This window comes from Crocuta crocuta, unplaced genomic scaffold, assembly GCF_008692635.1.
Source record: "Crocuta crocuta isolate KB4526 unplaced genomic scaffold, BGI_CrCroc_1.0 scaffold70, whole genome shotgun sequence".
Classification (NCBI taxonomy): Eukaryota; Metazoa; Chordata; class Mammalia; order Carnivora; family Hyaenidae; genus Crocuta; species Crocuta crocuta.
In genome coordinates, this window is record NW_027528417.1 from 15,987,700 (window position 1) to 16,010,768 (window position 23,069).

Here is a 23,069-nt window from a genome sequence, read left to right on the forward strand (position 1 = left end):
TGGGTGTTACCTTCCTGATCAAGGCCTTGGCATCAAATAAATCATAGATGGGACCAATAATATGTCATAAAATAATGATACCATAATTACAAACCTCTATGGTCATTTAAAAATCATAAAATTCTGCTCCAAGTCCAATAAAATCATCATAAATGTGGTGTGCAACCTAGGATCACCCCAGATGTCTCAGTACCCTAGAAAAATGCATGTGGTCATAGTAAACACAGTTTCCTAAATCTATTATGTAATAAATATTTACTAACACTATTTGTATGCACTCTTAGAATTTGGAAAGGAAAAGATTCACATAGGCTAGGTCTCTAAAAATGTCCAAAGAAGTCTTGGATGGATGCCTTTTCTCCCAGTAGACTGACCAGGAGTAAGCTTGAGGGTGGAAAAAAATACCGGGACCCAATCACTGCTGTCGGTGGAGGTAGTGATGTGGATGTTTCTATCCCTGAAAAGCTCTTTTTAATGAAAAGACTGATCTAAGATTTCTCCTCTTGGCCTTAGTTCCTTCAAAGTTCTGCCTCTAAGCCAAAATAAAGGTAAGAGAAGAAATGATGTGATCAGTATACTTCACATTTGACTGAAAAGCCCTAAGTTGTTAAATCATTAGGGCCTGCTTTTTGAGGGAGGGACTTCAGACGTTCTCTTCAGAGTGGTACGGTTGGCATAGGCATGTGAGTATGGGGGAATGGTTTGGTGGAAGGATGCCTGGACTTGGGCCAGAACACCCACTTCAGTCTGGCTGCATTCCTTACCACCTGTGTGACTCTTGATAGGACGCCTCTCTGAGCTTCCCTCTTTTTTACTGTAATGTGAGCAAGAACACACCTTACTCCCAGAATTGTAAGGATTGAACAGATTAATATAGGCAATTGTACACAGCAAGGGAAGCTTTCCATAAAAGGTACTTTAAGTAGTTGAAATATTGACTGGGGAAACAGACATGAGGAATTCTGTCTCTATCTTGCCCCTCTTGACCCTGGAGTAGAAAGCCTGCTTCATGGTGGGTACTCAAGCAGATAGAGAGCTGGGAAGCTAGGGAAAACAGGGTATAAATCTTTCCTGAAAAAGACAGTAATAATGGCCATAGCTTGGGTCTTGGAAAGGCCCAAGAATGGCTGGGGTTTGGACTGTGTTGTCTTACTTGTAGCCAGGTCTGCATTTTGACTCTGAGTGCATTGTCAGTTAGGGATCTTGGTGACTGTATGTTGCTCAGTAACTGAAGTGTTGTTTGGACCAAACTATTGTTTCAAACTTTTCCTGGCAGGTATTCCCTGTTGATACTGAGCTCAGTGGTGTGCATTGATATCAACTACTATAAAATAACCACAAATTCATAGTGACTTAAATTAATCCATGGTGACTCAGAGTATACAGGTACTACCCTCTAGAAAATTCTAAAGCCGTTATACAATGTACTGCTAGGGAAGATTATTGCCTATTATTACTAGTCTCCATGATTTTTTTCTAGCTTAAGTGTTCTCCTTGCCCTTGGACTCTTGTTTCAAGAATATATTAAGTTCTTTAACTAGAAACATTCTTTAATTTTTAAGATGCTGTTTATTCAAACAGAAGTAAAGAAAAGTAAAAAATGATGAAGGAACATAGTAATTCTCCAAGTTTTTCCATAGATTCCTAGAACCCACAGAATCCGTAGACCTTAGGGATTACCTAGACCACTCTCTCCTCCTGCTGTCTCTTCTTCATGCCCAGAGAGAGGTAAAAACGTACACTGGACATTAATACAAAGTCATCCTTCTCACTCTCATTGCTATGCTTTTTCTTATACTTCACACAACCTCTAAAAGAGTTCTATGTGGTTTTTTTTTGTTTTTATTATTATTTTGTATTGAATATAATTTATTGTCAAATTGGCTTACATATAACACCTAGTGCTTATCTCAACAAATGCCCTTCTCAGTGTCCATCACCCATTTTCTCCTCTCCCTCATCCTCCCATCCACCCTTAGTTTGTTCTCTGTATTTTGATAGTCTCTTGTGGTTTGCCTCCCTCCATCTCTGTTTGTATCTATTTTTTCCCCTTTCCTTTCCCCCATGGTCGTCTTCTGTTCAATTTCTCAAGATCCACATATGAGTGAAAACAGAGTATCTGTCTTTCTCTGACTTATTTCACTCAGCATAATACCTTCCAGTTCCATCCACGTTGCTGCAAATGGTATGCTTTCATTCTTTCTCATTGCCAAGTAGTATTCCATTGAATATATAAACCACATCTTCTTTATCCATTAATCAGTTGATAGACATTTAGGCTCTTCCCATAATTTGGCTATTGTTGAAAGTGCTGCTATAAACATTGGGGTACATGTGCCCCTGTGCATCAGCATGGAATGGAGAAAATTTGTTTTTAAGTAAAGCTAAGTTCAGGAATAAAACATTAAAAAAAAGGAATAAAACTCAGCATTTTTCATTTTCTTGAAGAATTCATCAACCAAGATGATTTAATTTCTTTTGTTTCTTTTGAGATACATTTCAAAATAGCACTGGTATAGCATATGATCCAGCAATTCCATTCCTGGGTATTTACCCAAAATAATTAAAAATGAGAACTCGAACAGATGTTGGTACACCTATGTTAATAGTAGCATTATTCACTGTAGCCAAAATGTGAGAGCAGTTTATATTGACGGGCGCCTGGGTGGCTCGGTTGAGCGTCTGACTTTTGATTTTGACTCGGGTCATGGGATCAAGCCCTGTGTTGGGTTGAGAGTGGAGCCTGCTTAAAATTCTCCCCCTCTCCCCTCTCCACCTTGCCCTCTCCTTCTGCCCCTCTTCCTAGCTTGCTTATCTATCTCTCTCTAAGGAAAAAAAGGTCCATTGACAGATGAATGGATAAACAAGATGTATATACATGCAATGGAACATTTTTCAGCCTTAAAGAGGAAAGAAATTCTGACACATGCTATAACATAATTGAACCTTGAAGACATTATGCTAGGTGAAATAAGCCAGACACAAAAAGTAAAATACTGTATAACTCCACTTATTGTGAGACACCTAGGGTATTCATGTTCAGGGAGACAGAAAGGAGACTGGTAGTTGCCAGGGGCTGAGGGGAAGGGGAGAATGGGGAGTTACTGTTTAATAGGTACAGAGTTTCAGTTGAAGAAGATGAAAAAGTCCTGTAGATGGATGGTGGTCATGGATGTACCACAGTGCAACTGTATTTAATACTATTGAACTATATATACTTATTTACAGAGCGCCTGGCTGGCTCAGTCAAAAGAGCATTTAACTCTTGATCTTGGGGTCATGAGTTCAAGCCCCACATGGGGTATAGAGATTACTTACAATGGTAAATTTTTTGTTCTGTATATTTTGTCACAATAAAAAATGTTGGGGGGAAAAAGAGGTGATCTTCCAAATAAAGTCAAGACTTTGAAAGTCTTTTAAAAACACACACAAGGAAGGGAACTGGCTGAATGAGATGATAAAGTCTGGTGGAAGGAATGCTGGCCTGGGCTCTAATTCTGGTTCTTAACCAGCTCTGTGATCTAACTATTTGGCCACTAGTTTTGTCACTTTGTCATCAAAGTGAGGATGTAGGCTGGTTTATATCCAACCTTCCTGCCTGTTCTAGAATTCTCTGAGTCTACAAGTCCTTTGTAAAGAAATACTTTTTTAGGAACAGCTGCTTGTGTGAAGGTTAGGAGCCAGGCACATGTATAAGATGAGGGCAGCTCAGTTCTCTAGAACTTGTTCTGACCAATCCTTGACTCAGGCATGTTTGAAAATATAGTAATCTTTGTCATCTATCCTTCCTGCCACGCTGCTCTAGAGGCAAGACCAGAGCTCCAGAGTTGTCAGATTCTAGATCTATATTTTAGTGCACCTGCTTTGATACCAGGCCCAGAGAAAGGGGCTGTTTCTCCCAGTGCTTTTTTTTTTTTTTTATGTTTTATTTATTTCTGAGAGGGGGAGAGACAGACAGACAGACAGTGTGGGCTGGGGAGGGTCAGAGAGAGAGGGGGAAACAGAATCTGAAACAGGCTCCAGGCTGTCAGTACAGAGTCCGACATGGGGCTCGAACCCACGAACTGTGAGATCATGACCTGAGCTGAATGAAGTCAGACGCTCAACCAACTGAGCTCCAGGCACCCCTCTCCCAGTGTTTTTGACAGTGTGGCATCAGAAATCAGTTTCTGGGGGTGCCTGGTGTCTCAGTTGTTTAAGTGTCCAACTTCGACTCAGGTCATGATCTCATGGTTCATGGGTTCAAGCCCTGCATCAGGCTTTGCACTGACCGTGCAGAGCCTTCTTTGGATACCCTGTCCTCCTCTCTCTCTGCCCCTCAGCTGCTTGCTGTCTCTCTCTCTCCTCAAATTAAATAAACATTAAATAAATTAGTTTCTGCCTTCAGAGACAGAGCTGTTCCTCCCAACCTGTCTTTATTTTCACTCATCTCTGGAAAAGGTTCTCTCTTACCTGGGTTGGTGTATCAGTTATGTAAAAGTTGTTTCTTTTGGCTTTGGAGCATTTAGTTTTGTATGAAGTTAATCCTTCCTCTTAGGTTTCATGCACACTCATGTTAGCAGAGCTTTGCTTTTATTAACCATACACAGGCTGATTGACAGGCTGAAGCTTACCTTTAGCACACTGTGACTGCCATGTGTGGACAGCATGTGGATATGTTGGCTGAGAGGTGGTACAGACAGTCTGGCATGAAATATAGAGGCTGTTGACTGGGCTGGTTGCTTATATGGATTATCTCCCATCTCTCAATAGCCCTGTGAGGCATGAGTGGCAACTTTATTCCTCAGAAGAGAAAATTGAGAGGTTCAGGGGGATTGCCGCTCTCCCAAGGCCACCAGCAAGAAAGGTGACAGACCTTAGATCTGAACTTCTGACTGCAAAGCCTGTCTCGTCTTTCTGCTGTACCAAACTTTCTAATATGGGAAGACATGTAACCATGCTATTTGATAATGTAGAACTGAAAGATTATTCCAATTCAAGTAATGGAATCACTAGCTAATTCTGTTTTTATTTTTTCTCTCCATAAGTCTGAGATCTGAATAATTTGTGACTAGTGAGACAAGTTTGTGATAGCTATGACCAAAAAGTAGAACTGTTCTTCCATGCCCTTGTATTCTTAGGACAGTAGAATATTCTAGCTGGGATAGAGGAGTAAGTGCTGTAGGCTGCTTAGGAGAGGGTCTCAGGTGGTTCAGAGCTATCCTAGGAATCTAATGCTGCTAGTTCTTCATAGGTCTATTTATGGTATCTTTTAGGAATGCTTATGGTGTGACCAGATACTCTTCTCATTTTGTTTGCACCTGTGTATTTCTAAGTAATAGTGACTCTTACTCCATCTATTTTTAACTTCTATTCTAACTCTGTAATTTATCATAAGACTTGGAGTTTATCTTCCCTTCCTATTCCACTCATTAACCATTCATAGACTCTAAGATGTCAAGAGGAAAAATAGAAAGAATGCTATTTGATATTACTAATTGAGGTTGTGTCCCCTTTGTGTGTTCCTCCCCCCAACCCCCCCCAGTATTTTTTTCTTAAGGCACATAATTTGTGTTCCATGGATGAATTTTATGAATAGATGAAAGAGATTGAAGTTTGTAATCAATCATTGTTTATGTCTTTGATAACATCTGTGCTAAATGAATATATGTAATCTCTCTCTCTCTCTTTACTTTTGATATTGGGGAAAAAGAGCAGATACTCAATTCCAAAATTAGTTAGACTTTTATTCTGTAAATCTTCTGTGTTTGCAGGGGTCATAATTTGATGGTGTTTGAAACCAATAAAATAATCTGCTTTTTAACAGGATTTGCTATGATTTGATGAGTAATTTGTCCATGATCATTCATTCAAGCTGATGGCAATAATAGTAATATCTTTACTAAAGTGGAATTCAGTATGAGAAGATGCATCTGGGCTTAATGAAGTTCAAACTTAAAGGTATAGCCACTCCCATCTTCAAAGACTCAAATAATCCATCTATATAGGAATATCACACCCACCCTCCATCTTTCCTTCTCATATTTTCCCACCCTAGGAGACCCCTATTGTCAAAGTGGCCCTTTGTTTCTGGAGCAGGGCTCCAGAAGGGGGAGAGAAGAGAAATTGGGAATTTTGAGGGCCTGTTCCTGGAACTATATAGCATCCCTGTTAGAATTTTTTTTGGAATATATTTCTCTTTAGAAACAATATTATGGAAATAATTGGTAATATGATACTGTGAGCTCTTAATGGCTACTTAGATACTTAGGTGCATACTTAGGTACAAATCACCATTCTATTAATTTTTCCATGGTTTTCTTTCCCTCTTCCCACTTGTACAGTTCTACCTAGGATGAACGTCCCGGTGGGCTGCTAGGTCCAGTGAAAGTTGGGTCTCCAGCTGATGTCAGCCCATTCTCTTGTGCACTTTAGGGGTAGGGGCTCTGACATCTTCATCTCTGTGTCAGCAGCTTCTAGTCTGGTGCCTGACACAGAGGACATGCTACCCAATACTTGCTGAATTCGGTTGAATTTGAGGAAGAAAAATGTTTACATTCTCTGTTTTCATCCTCATCAGTTTCTCAAGAAGTTTCTTATGTAGAACTTGTCAGCACAGAAAGTAGGACATGCAGCAGGATTTATTCATTGATTCCTTTGTTTACTTAGCAAAATTTATTGATCACCAGGCACTAGTAGGCTCTAAAATCATAGCAGTGGAGCAGTATGGTTCCATTGCCTGCTCTCTTGAAGCTTATAGTGTGGTGGGGGGACAAAAGGAAGGCATTCACTGGGTTGGGTGGGACTGTTACTAGAAATACATAAATGATTATTTTAGAAATACATGGACTGGCTTTGAATTAACCTGTGTGTCTGATGACAAAATCTCTTTTCTTTTTCTTTTTTCTTTTAAATGTTTATTTTTGAGAGAGAGGGAGAAAGAGTGAGCAAGCAAGTGAGGGAGAGGCAGAGAGAGGGAGACACAGAATCGAAAGTAGGCTGCAGGCTCTGAGCTGTCAGCACAGAGTCCCAACGGGGGGCTCAAACTCACAAACTACTAGATCATGACATCAGCTGAAGTCAGATGCTTAACTGACTTAGCCACCCAGGTGCCCCCACTTTTTTTTTAAGTGTATTTATTTTTGAGAGAGACCTAGCACAAGTGGAGGAGGGGCAGAGAGAGAGAATCCCAAGCATGCTCCGCACTGCCAGCGTAGAGCCCAGTGAAAGGCTTGAACCCACGAAGCTTTGAGATCATGACGTGCTGAAACCAAGAGTCATACTCTTAACTTACTGAGCCACCCAGATGCCTCCAAAATCTCTTTTCTTAAATATCAGTGATGAAAAAGTGTATTTTGAAATTATTCAGAATAGTCCTTAAAAATAAACTATGAAAGATATGTGGGCAGTTTGTTTTTAACATTATGTTTGGTTACAGAATAATTCCCATTTACTTTCTTTTTAAATAAAGTCTTAAAGTTGTAATCTGCAATATTAAAAAACAAACTTTTCCACGTATTGTGCTAGTAAATTATTAATTCTTTGAGTTTTCTATTAAGACAAGCTATCAGTTTTCCTTGTGCCTGGTGACTAATTCAGTTGCATATTGTTTCTATTCATAGTTACCCAGTGTTAGGTAAATTGGTGGATTTGGTGAATAGCCTTATCAAGTTCATATGAGTTAAAAAAAAAAAATCATGAAAAAGGGGCACCTGGGTGGCTTAGTCGGTTAAGCGTCCGACTTTCGCTTAGGTAATGATCTCGCGGTTCGTGGGTTCGAGCCCCGCGTCAGGCTCTGTGCTGACTGCCAGCTCAGGGCCTGGAGCCTGTTTCAGTCTGTGACTCCCTCTCTCTCTGACCCTCCCCTGCTCACGCTGTCTCTCTCTCTCAGTCTCCTAGAAATAAATAAAAAAAAACATTAAAAAAAATCATAATATGAAACCAGCAAGATAAACGGTGATTAGGCTGGTGGCTGGGTTAGAAGAAAGTGAAGTTTTTTCTTGATACTCTGTCTGTGATGCAAGATTTCTTTCCATAGATTAGTATAATTTACATGAGCTGTTTGAAGAGATTATTCTTAACAGTTCCCTTAAAGCTCTTTATTACATACAGCCTGAAGTCACTTTGTCACACTTGTTTCTGTGAGTAAATGCTTTATTAAATGTAAAGGGGCTTTCAAGATAAAAATAATTCTGTTTGGGGATTTTGGGGGAGCTTCTTTCTAAGAACAGATCAGGGTAAACAGTACCTCCTGTCAAAATCGGCCTGTATGAGGGATTCAAGCACACCTGGTAACAAAGGGGTTTAACCTAGTTTCTCAGATAAAAACTTGAGGTGGAAGAAGGATGAGGAACCATCCAGGGTGAGCTGAAGAGCTGTCACCTTTAGCCTACTTTCCCTGTAATGGAGCACTTTATCCTCAGGTGAGTCAGCCTCCTCAGCCCATCTGCTAAGGTTCTTGGTCACAAGTAACAGAAACTTACTTCATTTAGTTTAAGCAAAAGGGTGGATTTTTTGCTTACTTAGCCACTTTTGAGATGAGCTGGATGATGTGGGTTTTAAAGACCTTCAGAATGAGGGATTTGAACACATCTGTAGATCTGTTTGACTCCTTCCCTCTTTCTTGCCACTTTTTGTCTCAGTTAGTGTGATCTTCATTTTTCTCATACCTTAGATGGGCTTTCTTTACATGGACGGTAGTACCACATCCAGTGCCAACCTGTAGATGCCTTTAAACCCTGAGATCTGGGAGAAAACAGCATATGTTCTCTACAGTTTAAGTTTGAAAAATCTCAGTGAAGAATTCTGATTGGCCTGGCCTAGGTCATGTGCTTGTAACAGTTTTTACAGCCAAAGGGATGAGATATATGATAGGCTTGGCTTGTGTCCATGCCCAGGAAGGTCACACAGACATTACCCTGAAGGAATTGTTAAAAACAGCCAGAGCTGTTTCTTGCTTTTTTAGGCCATATGGGACCCAGTTCAAACAACTAGCTAAGATTCTTTCTCTAATTCATTGAAAATCATTTAAAGTATTTTGCTATTGTTGTTTTTGTCAAGTTACGGACTTTACACCCAACTAAACTGTAGTTCCTCTTTGATTTTACTCTGTTTTCACAAGAGTGCAGACTAGCACTCTGTGCTGTAGTGTGTTCTTGAGAATTATGGTTGATTTGACTAAATGCATAGCACTGGAGTAAGTAGTAAAACCTTGGTTTGCGAGCATAATGCACTCCAAAAACGTGCTTGTAATCCATAACACTCATATATCAAAGTGAATTTCAAGAACCATTGGCTCAGTTGTGATCAGGTGACATTCAGCATCACGTACTACTCTTATTGCAAGACATCACTTGTTTATCAAGTTAAAATTTATTAGAAATGTTTGCTCATCTTGAGGAACGTTTGCAGAGCAAGTTAGTTGCAGTCCAAGGTTTTACTGTATATGGAGGCATAGAATCATAAAACTTGAGTGATGAAATAAATCTGAGATTCCATCTGCCTTTAATAGTTTCACATATATTATGGGGTCTCCAAAACACAAAAGACCCACAGATAAGAGAGGGTGAGTACTTATAAATGTTAAGCCCTATTTTGGGAACTAAGGATAGTGACATGAGATAGAGAAGGTCCTTGCCCTCATGGACCTTAATCTTTTTTTTAATGTTTTATTTATTTTTGAGAGAGAGAGAGCAGGGGAGGGGCAGAGAGAGAGGGAGACACAGAATCAGAAGCAGGCTCCAGGCCCTGAGCTGTCAACACAGAGCCCCACATGGGGCTCAAACTCATGAACTGTGAGATCGTGGCCTGAGCCGAAGTCAGATGCTTAATCAACTGAGCTACCAAGGTGCCCCCCCACCCCACCCCATCTCATGGATCTTATATTTACCTAAAGAAAAATCTTGACAGGATAACTAAGGATGACAAATTTATTTGATATTTGGCTGAAATTATACCAGGTTAGAGCTTATCTTTTATGAACGGGCAGACCCGTGGGTGCCTGGGTGGCTCAGTCAGTTAAGTGTCTGACTCTTGGTTTTGGTTCAGGTCGTGATCTCACAGTGTCATGAGTTCGAACCCTACATCAGGCTCTGCGCTGTTGGCATGGAGCCTGCTTGAGATTCAGTCTCTCCCTCTCTCTGCCCTTCCCCCACTCTCACTGTCTCTGTGTCTCTCAAATAAAACTTAAAAAAAAAAACAAATAGGGCTGATCCAGGAACAGAACTGAAGCTCTGATTGTCAATATGTATCTTTGAATAATTGTTTAAGAAGCAAAACAAATTATTAGTGAATGATTGTTTAGCAAATAAAATCTTTTGAAGTATGGCATCTGTTGGAGAAAATAAATAAAAAGACGTATTGGTGGTGAGAATGATTAAGAGCTCAGTCTTTGAAACTGACAGACCAGGACTCAAATCCGAGCACTCCACTTGGTGACTTGGTAATTCAGGCAAGTTGCTAAAGCTCTTCTAGCCTCACATTCTTCAGCTATAAAATGAAGATACCCATTTTTTGTGGCTTTTTGGTGAGTGTTAAGTGAAAGTTAGTTACTTTTTAAAAAATTTTTTATTGTGATAAAACATACATAGTATAAAATTAATGATTTTAACCATTTTTAACTGTACAGTTCAGTGGTATTAAGTACATTCATATTATTGTGCAACCATCGCCACTATCCATCTCCAGGACTCTTTCATCTTGCAAAACTGTAACTCTATACCCATTAAACACTAACTCCTCATTCCCCTCTCCACCCAGCCCTGGCAACCGCCATTCTACAAATAGTTACTTTTTTATAAATGGTAAGATCTCAAGAAATGTTAGCTGTTATCCCTCTAGATCAGGAGTCAGCAAACTCCAGCCCACAGGCCAAGTTTGGCCAGCAGCCTGTTTTGGTAGGGTCCTTGAGCTTAGAAAGATTCTTATATTTCTAAAGGGTTGTAAAAACAAAACAAAAGCAAAATAAGAAGAATAAGCCACAGAGTATGTAGCCCACAAAACCTAAAGTATTTACTATCTGGTCCTTTATAGAACGGAAGCTGACCTCTGTTCTAGATCTAATGAATGTATATATTTTATCATGGGGTCCTTTAAGAAGCTGATTAAAGATGACTCTGTGTGTGTGTGTGTGTGTGTGTGTGTCTTATATGTTTCATATGTACATTTACCTTGACCATGAATTTTTAGTGGAGCCATGTTGCCCCAAGGGAATGAAATTGGTTCTTGGAGGATAAGGAATCTTAGATATTATAAGGATTTGCAGTTTTCCAAAGAGCCACAGTGTGTGAACAGATATATAATGTCCCTCTGGTATTAAAATTTCTTGTGGCAAGAGGCTGGGGTGATTAGAACAAATGTCTAGTTAGGTAGTTAGGCTTGTTTGGAGAGTGATAATAATAAAAAGTTTTAGAAACACTGCCCAAGACTAAATTCTGGAAAGCAAGACATGTGTCTTTTTTAGTCTCTGAATATACTAGCATTTAATGGAGGATCTAGAATATTTTATTCCATCTGTTAAATTCGTTATAGCATAGTTGAATGAATGAAGCCTCTGATCTAGTTCAGTGATCCATTCTGTCTAGAAATTGCTTTCACAGAAAACTATATAGCACTAGAAATTTTTAAGTTCTTTTTAACCTTAAAGAAGTTTGTCAAATGATTAATCTTTCTGATATAATAGATGCTTCTTGCTTATTAGAATACCATTTTTATTCTTATTTTTTCTTAGATTTGTTATTGACCCAATAAAGTGAATGTAGGTGCAAAGACCTCTAACCTTATACCTTTCTGTAAAGCCCTTCAGTTACATCAACTCTAAATTGGAAAAAACAAAACAAAACAAAACAAAAAAAACAGGTATATCATTATTTTACCTGAAAAAATTTAAGTCGGACTTAGAATATACAGATTTTGATAGGCAGGCCACTGAAATGTCAGAAACTTAAGTCATCCTGATCTTGCCTTACAGGCAAGGACTCTGTCTTAAGTGTCTCTGTCTGTATCTCGAGTTCCTAGGACATGGTAGGTGATTGGTGAGTGTTTTCCTGGTACTGATTCTCCTGGTAATATTTCTGCATATGCCTCATGGTATCCTGGGGTTTCTACTAGCAGGTTTTCTTTGCCCCAGCCTGTTCTCACTCATTGACTCATTCCTATAGACACAGTTCTGCCTGTCTCACTTGGGTTCCCAGGACCAGTTGGTCTTTCCACCTCTGTCAATAGAATTTGATGATTACGAACAGCAGGGTGTCGTTCAAATAGCAGTCATTGCATAGAGAAAGTTTTGATGGCGTAACAAATACTAATGTAGTAGTGCCCAGCTCTGTGGCTGACTGAAGAGTGTGGTGTGGTGAAAGGGATTGAAAAAGGCAGAGCCAAGGTTTCATGCCTCCTCTGGGTTGGGAGCTTGAAATGCTCTCTGGAGAGGGAGACCTTCCATTTTAACCTGAGCCTCTGAGGAAACAGCCTAGAGATCCAACAGGCCATTACTCCTCAAATATCTCTACTAATATTCCCCTTGGGAACCAGGAGTTGTCCATCAAAAAGACCTCTGTGAACATAAAACTTGTCTCCTGTTACATATCTTTTTTAACATTGCTATGTGTCTACCATATATGTGTTTGCTTTCATATAAAAATATCAAAAAATATAAAACTTTATAGGGAATTGATATTCCACAAGAATTAACATTCATCCTATATCCTGAGTCCATCATTATGACTCCCTGTGAAGACCTGCATTATAGATGGGTAAGCATAGCTAGGCTGTTGGTTGGGCACAAACAGGAATTAGCCATTTGGGCCAGTTGCATCTTCGGAGTTGAAGAATTGTCACATAAAGTGATAAAAACCAAGAACTAGCTGCAGATGCAGTGGCCTGTGGTTAGAATGACAAAGCGATAGCCCTCATTGGGCCTCCTTGATTTATGTCCCAGAGTTTGTAATCAGCTGCTAGAGTGGAGTCTCTGGGAACCCTTTGTCCTGCCCTCAAAGACGAGAACTCTGGTGATCGTGACAGTGCCAGTGGCCCGGGGCTCACCGTCACCTGAAGTCTTCAGCACTTCTGCAGAGCTCCATGCAGCACCAGGGAGGCCCACCACATTCTTCTTGCTGAGGGACACGGTGGAATTAGACTTTCTCAGAGCAGAGGCAGCAATTTCTTTTCAGTCAGAGTCCAAATGTTCAAAAACCTGTATATGTGAGGGGCACGCTTATTTGTATTGCTGTTCGGGGGTCCATTCTTGATTTGCAAGTATTTCACGGGTCTCAAATTCGAATCAAATGTATGATAACCTCCTATCTTATAATTATCCTTTTCTATAAACTTACTTAAATGGCCTAGTTTCATTATGACATTTTAGTGGAATTAAACTTGAACTAAAAATTATGTAATTAATTACAACTACTAATTGAATCTAGCCTGTAACTTGATAACACAAGGCCCACAGCTGACAGGTGGTTAATCGCTACTGCATAACTTCTTCATATGTGTTCCTTAAGATAGAATTTAAAACAACAAGAGTTTTGGTAAAAATCTCAAGTGAGTGTTATTTGGTGACCAGGCTAGAAAACCAGTGACTTCCACTTCCCAGCCCTCTGCCTGAGTCCCTGGTCTGCCTTCATGGAGACTCCCCTCTATGAAAGTCCTGCAACCTATGAGTCTTGTACTTTGACGTATTGTAGTTACTGTGTGGACACAGTCATGGAGCTATTTTCAGACAAGATCAGTGTAGCTGTGCCCATTAATTTACATTCTGAGCTTCTGGTGATGGACTAAAATTACTAGGAATGACTATTTTTTGATGACTACCTTGTAAGTGCCATGGTGTAGTGGAAAGGCTGCTTTCTCAAAATGAGTGTGTGATAATGTAATTTTCTATATAAATGAATGTGAACTTTTAAAACATGCTACATTGGAGGGGCGCTTGGGTGGCTCAGTTGGTAAAGTGTCCGACTTCAGCTCAGGTCATGATCTCATGGTTTGTGGGTTCGAGCCCCGCACTGGGTCTGTGCTGACAGCTCAGAGACTGGAGCCTACTTCTGAGTCTATGTCTCCCTCTCTCTCTGCCCCTCCCCCACTCATACTCTGTCTCTCTCAAAAACAAGAAAACATTAAAAAAATTTTAAACATGCTACGGTGGAGAAAGCCATGGTCAAAGATGAATGCCAAGCAGAGATGGTGTGCAAAACTTATTTCCAGACTATCTGAAGCAAACATATGGTGCCTCAGGTCTAGTTGAGTGTCACTATGGTAGAGAGGAGAGGCCGTAGGCTTTGGAGTCAGATCAACCAATGTTAGAAATTAGCTGTGTTCCTAAGCAGGTTGGTCTTCAAACCAGTTTTTACTCACTCAAAAGAAAGGGGGAGAAGGCTAATAATTCTCTACATCATTAAAAAGTTCCTGGCACATGAAGTTCCTGGCACATAGAGGGTGTTTTTAGCAGTCTTCTCTGTTGGGGCAATCTCTTCCACACTTCTCTCCCCAAAAGAAGAAGGAATGGCTTGTCTTACTCTATTGAGTCAGGGTTTAAATTTAGCAAGATCCCAGAGTCAGTACATATATGTTTTAAATGGTTATGGGAAATGTGCCTAATATTTGAAATGAGCTGTAAATGATTCATGTTTTTTAGCAATCTATATATTCTGTGTAAAAAATTCTTAAAAAAAATTTTTTTAAGGCAGCTAATTCATTTCTTAGTTATACTATGAACTCCCAGGACCTTATCCCACGAATGGAGCCCTGGTTAGAGCTCTTCATAGAGTTTTGAATGCTTCAAACCCACTAACCTCATTTTGTACATTTCCCAAAAACAAGCGTGCCCACTTGCATGCGCACACACACACACACACACACACACACACACACACGCATGTACGTATACAATTTATGACCTAACTTTTGGGAACAATGTTAAAACAAACAAACAAAATTCTTAGAAAGTTGTGAGGTGCTTAAAATAGTTTGATTTTTAAATGGTTTAGGAGCTTTTCCCATAAGACGTGGTGCTTGCTGCTATAAATAGAGGCATGCATGTGTGTCCAGAGTATTCTCTGTAGTCCCAGTGCTTAAGAGGATCAAAAAGTCAGTTGTATTATCTTGATATTCAAGGTCCAGTGTGAGCTTTTAACCTTGTTAACTCCAAACTTGAACAAAAATGTTTTAACTTCACAAAACTTCCCAATTGAGAATATTTCACGAGAGGTTTTCAGACATCTTGTCACCTTCCTTATTTTTTTAAAGTTTATTTGTTTATTATGAGAGAGAGAACACGCAGGAGAGGGGCAGAGGGAGAGAGGGAGAATCCCAAGCAGGCTCCACATGGTCAACACAGAGCCCGACACGGGGCTCAAACCCATGAACCGTGAGATCATGACCTGAACTAAAATTAAGAGTCAGATGCTTAACTGACTGATTCACCCAGGTGCCCTCTTTCCTTTATTACGGGCAAAACAACTAGTTCCCCCTCACCTTACCATTTAGATCTTCACTAGGATTNACCTCTTCACTAGGATTTTTCTAATGGGCTTGATAATTGTTAAAGCTGGGAGATGGATACATAGTATCTATCTACTTTTATATTTTTTCTATATAAATTAGAGCAGATGCTTTTTTAATAACTCAGAATAATCAGAATTCACCCTTTTTAAAAAACCTATGAATGTAGTAAGGTGGTAGTATTATTTTCTTTAGTCTCCTTGGGTTTTTCAAGGCAAGGTATTAGAAAAGAAAAGAAACTAAAAATAATTAGATATGAGAGCCCCAAAATGTACATACTATTTTAAGACTTCTCCAGTATCAGTTCTCTAATAAACTGAGAGTTTCCAGTCTGAAGCTGTCTAAAAACTCCTGGAAAATGTGGGTAAGAACCATATGTAAGTGTGGCAACATGGCCTGTGTAGTGTGATTGAAGGGCAGAGGACTTGTAATCACATGTCAGAGCCAATGCCTGACATTGCCACTTATTAGCTAAAGGGTCCTTGGGCACCCAACCTTTCTAAGCCTGTTTCTTCAGCTATAAACTGAAGACTGTGCTCTACCTCTTAAGAATTTCTTTTTAGCTATAACTATTATACATAGGCTGGTGAGTTACTCATTTATCTAATGTGCACCATAGTCTGTTGAACTAGAAACTGGAAATATGTAGCAATAAAAGCAATCACATAGATACTTTATTCTCAGGTAGCTTATAGGCAAATGAAGAGAATACAAAAATACATAGAAAAACCAACACCACTTTTGAAGATATTTTTAAGTAATGCAAACTATGCCCAGTACCAGCTGAGTGGAGGNCTGAGCACAGAGCCTGACACAGAGCTTGAACCCACTAACCGCGAGATCATGACCTGAGCTGAAGTCGGACGCTTAACCGACTGAGCCACCCAGGCGCCCCAACAAAACTAATTTCTAAATATCTTCAGTTTGTCCAACGTCTTTAAAGTCCCTATCCATCTCTCTATAGCCTTACCTTGATCAAATTTTCTCTAGATAAACTCACTAGTATAAGAAACTATATAGCTACTTAAAAAATAATTGTCCTGCAAAGTGTTAAATGAATGCATTCTCCTTTCCACAAAAAGCAAATAGATCACCCCTTCTTTTTTTTTAAATAGTTTATTGTCAAGTTGGTTTCCATATAACACCCAGTGCTCATCCNCCTATTCCTGCTCTTACTCCCCTTCATCCCCTCCCAAATGTAATCACTGTTTCCTTTTGGTATCTTCCCTTCCATACCTTTTCTGTTTCTTTACATATGCATGTATGTATCCAGAGAAGATACATGATGAAACATCTGTTTTTCTTTTGTTTTAAACAAGTGTTACTATACTAAGTGGAACATCCTGCAACTTGCTTTTTTCACTCAACAACAAGTCCAGGAGAACTTTCCATGATCTGGCTCATTCATTTTAACCTCTGTGTCCTAGTCTGTACTGGTTTGTTTCAACATTTGTCTCTGATGGGCAGTCTCTGATGGGCTGTCTACGCCTGTTTGTAATATCCTATTGAAGCATCTATGTAAATTCTTCATGTATTCTTTAGGGTAGGTATTGAGAAATAGAATTGCTACATTATAAGTTATATACTCTAAAATTTGACTAGTTAATGGCAAATTACCCTTCCAGGTAAAATAAACACTATTTTTCACGCTTCAGTTTTTTGCCCACCTCCTCTGAGCCATTTAAATAGGGAAGGATTTGCAGAGTATAGTGATAGTGGTCTAGAGTAAACCAGCACTTCTTAAACTTTAATATGCAGACCAGTTACCTGGGGATTTTGTTACAATACAGATTATGATGTAGTTTGAAATGGCGCCCACGATGTTTCATGACTTAAAAGCTCCCAGAAGATACTGACACTGCCAATCAGGGACCACACTTGGAGTAGCAGGAAGTTAGAGAAGAGATCTCACTCCAGTTTGTTTCTCTGTATTGCTAAAAGTTACAGTTTTTATGGGTGTGTATGCCTGTGCCTCAACACGTGGACATGAGTGTGTTTCCCCAGGAAGCTCTGTTTTGCCATAGTATTTAAGCTCTGGCCCTAGAAGTCTAGACCTTAAAGCCCTGTGAACACGTATAGCAAAATGTTGATGGTTGTTGAAACTGAGTGATGGATACATAGAAGTTCCTTGTACTAATGTCTCTACTTTTGTGCGGAGCATTTTGTAGAAATGTTGATAATATAAACTTTAAAATAAAACAAAAGAACGATCCTTTGAAAACTGAATTGCTCCTAGGAATTTTCAGTTTGTTACGTGCTGAGATGCTTTTCCTAGATTTCTTCTGGTAGATGATTTGAAAGTATTTTATGTTAATCAATAGTATATTTTGACTCATGTGAGTTTTAATTTTAATATCCAAGTATTTTTAGAAGTTTAAAAATAAGTGCAAAAATAGCTTTGTTCTTTATCTGCCTACCTTAGCAGCTGCAGTCAGATCCCCCTCAGCCTTCCTCATTCAGAGAGGATGCCATGAAATGTGACAGACACCATGATCACAGCACGGTAGTGGGTACATGGGATAGCATGATAGCTCTGGAGGTCCTTTGAGTGCCTCAAGGCTCAGAATGCGCATGTGCTGGCTGATTGGTGGTTAGTGGGAACACTTCTGGCAGGATTCTGAGGTGTTCTCAGGATGCAGCAGGGGAAAAAACCGTTTGATTCATTATTAGCAATATCTGTCAAAGTGTGCTGGATTGGAGAATGATAGCACAAGTGCCGACTGTAAGTTGGTTGACTGTAGCTCAGTGAAAGCACTTATTTTATAGTTGAGAAGACAAGGCTCAAAGAATTTCATTGATCTGTAGGTTTGTAGTTAGCGGAAGAACTGTTACTATAATAACTAAGTCTCCTGATTCCCAGTCCAGTTCCCTTCCTGCCATTCCATGATGATAATTGGAACCCAGTTATGCTGAAGGGAACTTGCATGGTGAAGCAGTTTGGCAGAATAGAAGAGGCCATTCATCTTTTAACTGGGTGACTTGGGCAAATCGCTTAATCCTAAGGAAGAGTGTAGTTTCATATTTCAGAGGTAACTGTCTCAGAACCGAACTTGCACCTCTGCTGTGGCCAATCTCTCATCCCCCTCAGCCTGCATAATTGTATTCTGATCCTCCTTTCTCCCCTCGGCCTGCCTCTGCCTTTATTTCCTAATCTGATTCCATATTTTGTTGCTCTGATGTATTTGTTTCATTTTTATTTCTGTTTTATTGTATGTCTTTACCGTAAGCTGCCTCAAATATTTGTGAAACAGATGGTATATGAATAAAGAACATTGGAATGTTTGAAAGAGTTGTTATTGACAAGACTGATGAGAATGAAAATAGTGTCCTAGTTCTGAGAAAATGTTGGTGTCTGTGGTATCTGCTCTTCTCTTGCTCCCTGGTCCTTAATGGACCCATCTTGGTCACTTTCACCTCTCTTTCTCTCTCTGTGGCTTTGTCTGTACCCCGAGCAGTGATGGCTTCATCTCTGTCACCAGCCTCACCTGAATTTACAGATAGATGTCCATATTTCTGACTTCCCTCTTACCAAATGGCAATCTGAATATCGCACAGGTACCTCAACTCAGCATGTTCCAAATGAAGCCCTCATCTCCCAAAACGAAGCATCCTCTACCCCAAACCCCTTATGCAAGGCTGCTATAGTCAGTAAGCTGTGTTCACTTTTTACTTTTTACATTCTATAATCCACTACATCTAATCAGCATCTAAGACCTGTGACTTTAACTTCTACACAATTTTGGGGTCTATTTGCTCTTCTTCATCCTTTCTGTAAGATCCTTTGGGGTTTTTATCTGTCCTTGCCCTCTTTCAGGATTTCATTATTATAGTGACCAACATTCAGTCTCCTTCTGTTTTGTTCCCCCATTCCAGTCCATCCTATGTCCTGAAGTCAAAGGTCTGCGTTTCTTTTCAGGATGAGGTTCAAGTTACTTAGGTCTTTCATACACCTGGCTTTGCTAAGCTTATTCATCTTATATTTTGCTATTCCCCAGTCTTGCCCAGAATGACCTTCTCTTTCCTTGTCCTTTGATGTACTCCAGTTTGCCCTTTAAGACTTGGCTCATCTCCCTGTCTTGGACCTCTTCAAGCTTTTTGCTTCTCCAAATCCTGTAGACATCTCTATTGTAGATCTTATTGCTCTGTGACACATTGTTGCATTTGATTAGATGCTGTTTGAGGGTCTGGATTGTGGCTTTTGAGTCTGTATATCTGTGTTTAGCACTATATAGAGGACACATATGGTAAGTCCTTATTAAAATGTTTGCTAAATGAAGGCATTACAGTCTTGGAACTTTTTTAGAAAACAACACTAGTAATAGTAGTCACATCAACAGCTATTACTACCATCATTTATTGAGCTTTTATATGCCAGGTGCTGTTCCAAATGCACAATCCTTCATGGTCAGTACTGTTACTATCCTTATTTTACAAATAAACTGAGACACAGCTTAAGTAACTTGTCAGAGTTTACCCAGGCATAGATAGTGGAGCCGAGATTTGAACCTGTGTTCCCTCTTGACCATTACATGTATTGTCTATGAGACCTACTTATCTGTGAGAAGGCAGGGCTTCACTCAGTAGTTATTTTTTGAAGTCACTTCTGTTAGTGTGCGATTTATCAGGATAGGAAAACAAGACGATATTGGAAACCGTGTGAATGCCTCTGATGCCATGTGAGCCCTGTATAACAGGCTTCTTGCTTCACTCCCTTCTGTTCTGGACTCTTCACCTTCCTCAACTGTGTGGACTGGAATAAAGCTGCTGTCACAATTCTTTGCTTTTCTAGAAAGCACACATTCTGGAGCTCCTCCAGAAAACTGTTCAGCACTGTATTAAGGAAGAGGTGGAGAGTGCGGGCTGCTTTCACCCCAATGTATCAAAAGAGATTTGCTTCTCCCCTTAATCATCAAAGTCAGGACTTCCTGGAAGGGAGGACCAAAAGTGAGAAGCCTAAGATAGTTAATGGAGCTGGATGAGTATTTGCCTTTGTCAGATCACTTACACAAGTGTGCTCAACACATTAAAGGTATGACAGAAGGCTTCCAGAGCACTTGTTTTTAGAGTACTCAGACTGCAAAGAATTGGGATTGAGCTAATGCATTGCCACAATTTAAGAAAAATATTTAAGCCTAAGATGTTATATTAAGAAATTAAAGGGGCGCCTGGGTNGCTGTCTCTCTCTCTCTCTCTCTCTCTCTCTCTGTCTCTCTCTCTCCTAGAAATAAATAAAACATTAAAAAAAATTAAAACAAGAAAGAGAATGTGGCATGAAAATGATAAAAGGAATTGGCATAAGGTCAGGTGCTCATTTATCCATTTGTGATGATGTTTCTTTCTGTCTTGTAAATAAGCCCCTTTGGTTTCCCTACCTTGTTTTTTTTAATAATTTTTAATGTTTGTTTATTTTTGAGAGCGAGAGAGAGACACACACACAGTGTAAGCAGGGGAGGGGCAAAGAGAGGGAGACACGGAATCAGAAGCAGGTTCCAGGCTCTGAGCTATCAGCATAGAGCCCAACGCAGGGCTCAAACTCATAAACCATGAGGCGATGACCTGAGCTGGTCAGATGTTTAACTAACTGAGCCACCCAGGTGCCCTCCTAACTTAGTTTTTATGTTGGGAATTTAAATTTATCTAAACTCTATTTTTTGTAACTAATTGATTTTAGACATTAAACACTAAATTTTAAAGCTATATATTTGGGAAATTTTTCTATTTAAAAAACTTAACCTTTTTCTTCATTATGTTTCCTTTTGAATATAATATAGACTTCTACTTTATATAGGAGCCATTCATGTTTCATTAGAACTCCTGCTTTTTAAATTACTTAAAAATCTAATAGGTCATTTTATCTTAGCCAAACATTCAAATTCTGTAGTCTAGGTGTTACAACAATGATTGTTCCTTCTTAATGATATAGAGAAATAAGACTGATCTGTTTTACTAATCAGCACACAGAGCAGTTAAATGGCTCAGCTAGAGGAACTGGCTCAGTATCTAGGAGGTGTAAAGATTGGGCCAGCAGGCCTTTTGCAGTTTGCATGCTCCCCACCTCAATGAAGGGATTTACAGGTGTACTGGCATGGTTTGGCCTACTGGGTGACAATCACAAGTTTTGTGGCTTTTGAGGACCTGATTTGATACTGTAACAGAGTCATCAGGGCTTCCCCAAGCAGCTCCTTGTTTTCTGGCTGGCATCATTTAAATTCTGGGAGTTGTGAAGCAGGAACAAGGTCTTCTGCCCATTTGTTAATAGATGGTCTGGCCAGTGACATTATTGAGAGCAGGCATTTGGAAGGATAAAAGAGAAGGAAAGAAAGGGAAATGTAGGGATTATCTTATGATGATGATAATAGTACAGTACACTGTATACAACAGACATAGTACTAAAGCACTTATTTTGGAAGAGGAGAATCTTTCACAGACAGAAACACAGAGAACAGATATTTGGGAAAGGATGAATTAGAAATCTTTCAGCATGGTAAAGATCACCTCCGCAGGGACTGGGCCTTCTCCCCTACGCAAATGGAATGTGTATGTGTACACTGAATAAGACTTACTAATGGGGAAAACTAAGACTCACAGTATTTGTTATTCAGCAAACATTTTTGAGTATCTCCTATTGGACAGGCATTGTTGTGGGCACTTGTGATATAACAGTGAACAAAACAGATAAAAATCTCTGCCCTTGAAGAGCAGACAGTTTAGGGAAGCAGAAAATAAACAAATACATAAAATCTATGACTTAGAACCTTTTGGTTCCATGGTAGAAACAGAGTCAAGCTAGTTTAAGCCAAAGGAATTGCTGCAGGGAAGTTTCTGATTGGCCGTCTTTAGGACAGATGTCTATTCCAGATCAGTCAGATACAAACCCAGAGACCAGGTTCCAGGACGTAAACATAGCCTCCGAGAGCCCATGTCTGAGATGAAGAAGCAGTTCTTGAGAGTGTGGGGAGCAACGAACTACTGAGAGTCTCAAAAATGTGTCTATTAAAAGCCCTCTATTTTTCCAGTTCTGTTGTTTTCTTTCATTACCGAGGATGAGTCTTGCAATGCAAATAAACTCATAGAGTTTGACATGTACTGTCTTAAAAACTCCCAAGTTTGTGAGGCACCTGGGTGGCCTAGTTCTGGTTAAGCGTCTGACTCTTGATTTTGGCTCAAGTCACCTCATGACTGTGAGATTGAGCCCTGTGTTGGGCCCCATGTTGCCTTCCACTGTTATCCGCTCACCCCACGCTGAGTGTGGAGCCTGCTTAAGATTCTCTGCCCTGCCCTCTGCCCTCCCCAGTTCCCTCACTCGCTCTCTCAAAACAAACAAACAACAAAACCCAAAAAAACCCCAAAGGCTTGAAAACTCCCAAGACTACTTACTAAAGCTGTAAGTAAATAGGGAAAATGAGAACATAGGAAGCAGAGAAAAAGATTGAAGTTGCTGAGAAGGGAACCTTAGTTATCCAGGTTTTTGCAAAGTGGAAAGTTTACCTCCTTAAGCAAATGTTTTAGTAGTTTTGGGTGGTGGTCTTTCTAACATGAATTTCTCACTTTCCTTCTTCTTAAACAGTGTATAATGAACATATTTTAATTGTAAT

At 39.7% G+C, this 23,069-nt stretch overlaps 1 protein-coding gene across 4 annotated transcripts in view; it reads left to right on the forward strand.

Annotated features, from left to right (window-relative positions):
• The window catches only part of IGF2BP2 (insulin like growth factor 2 mRNA binding protein 2), a 155,994-nt gene that overhangs the window by 21,693 nt on the left and 111,232 nt on the right, over positions 1–23,069 (forward strand). The window lies entirely within an intron of this gene.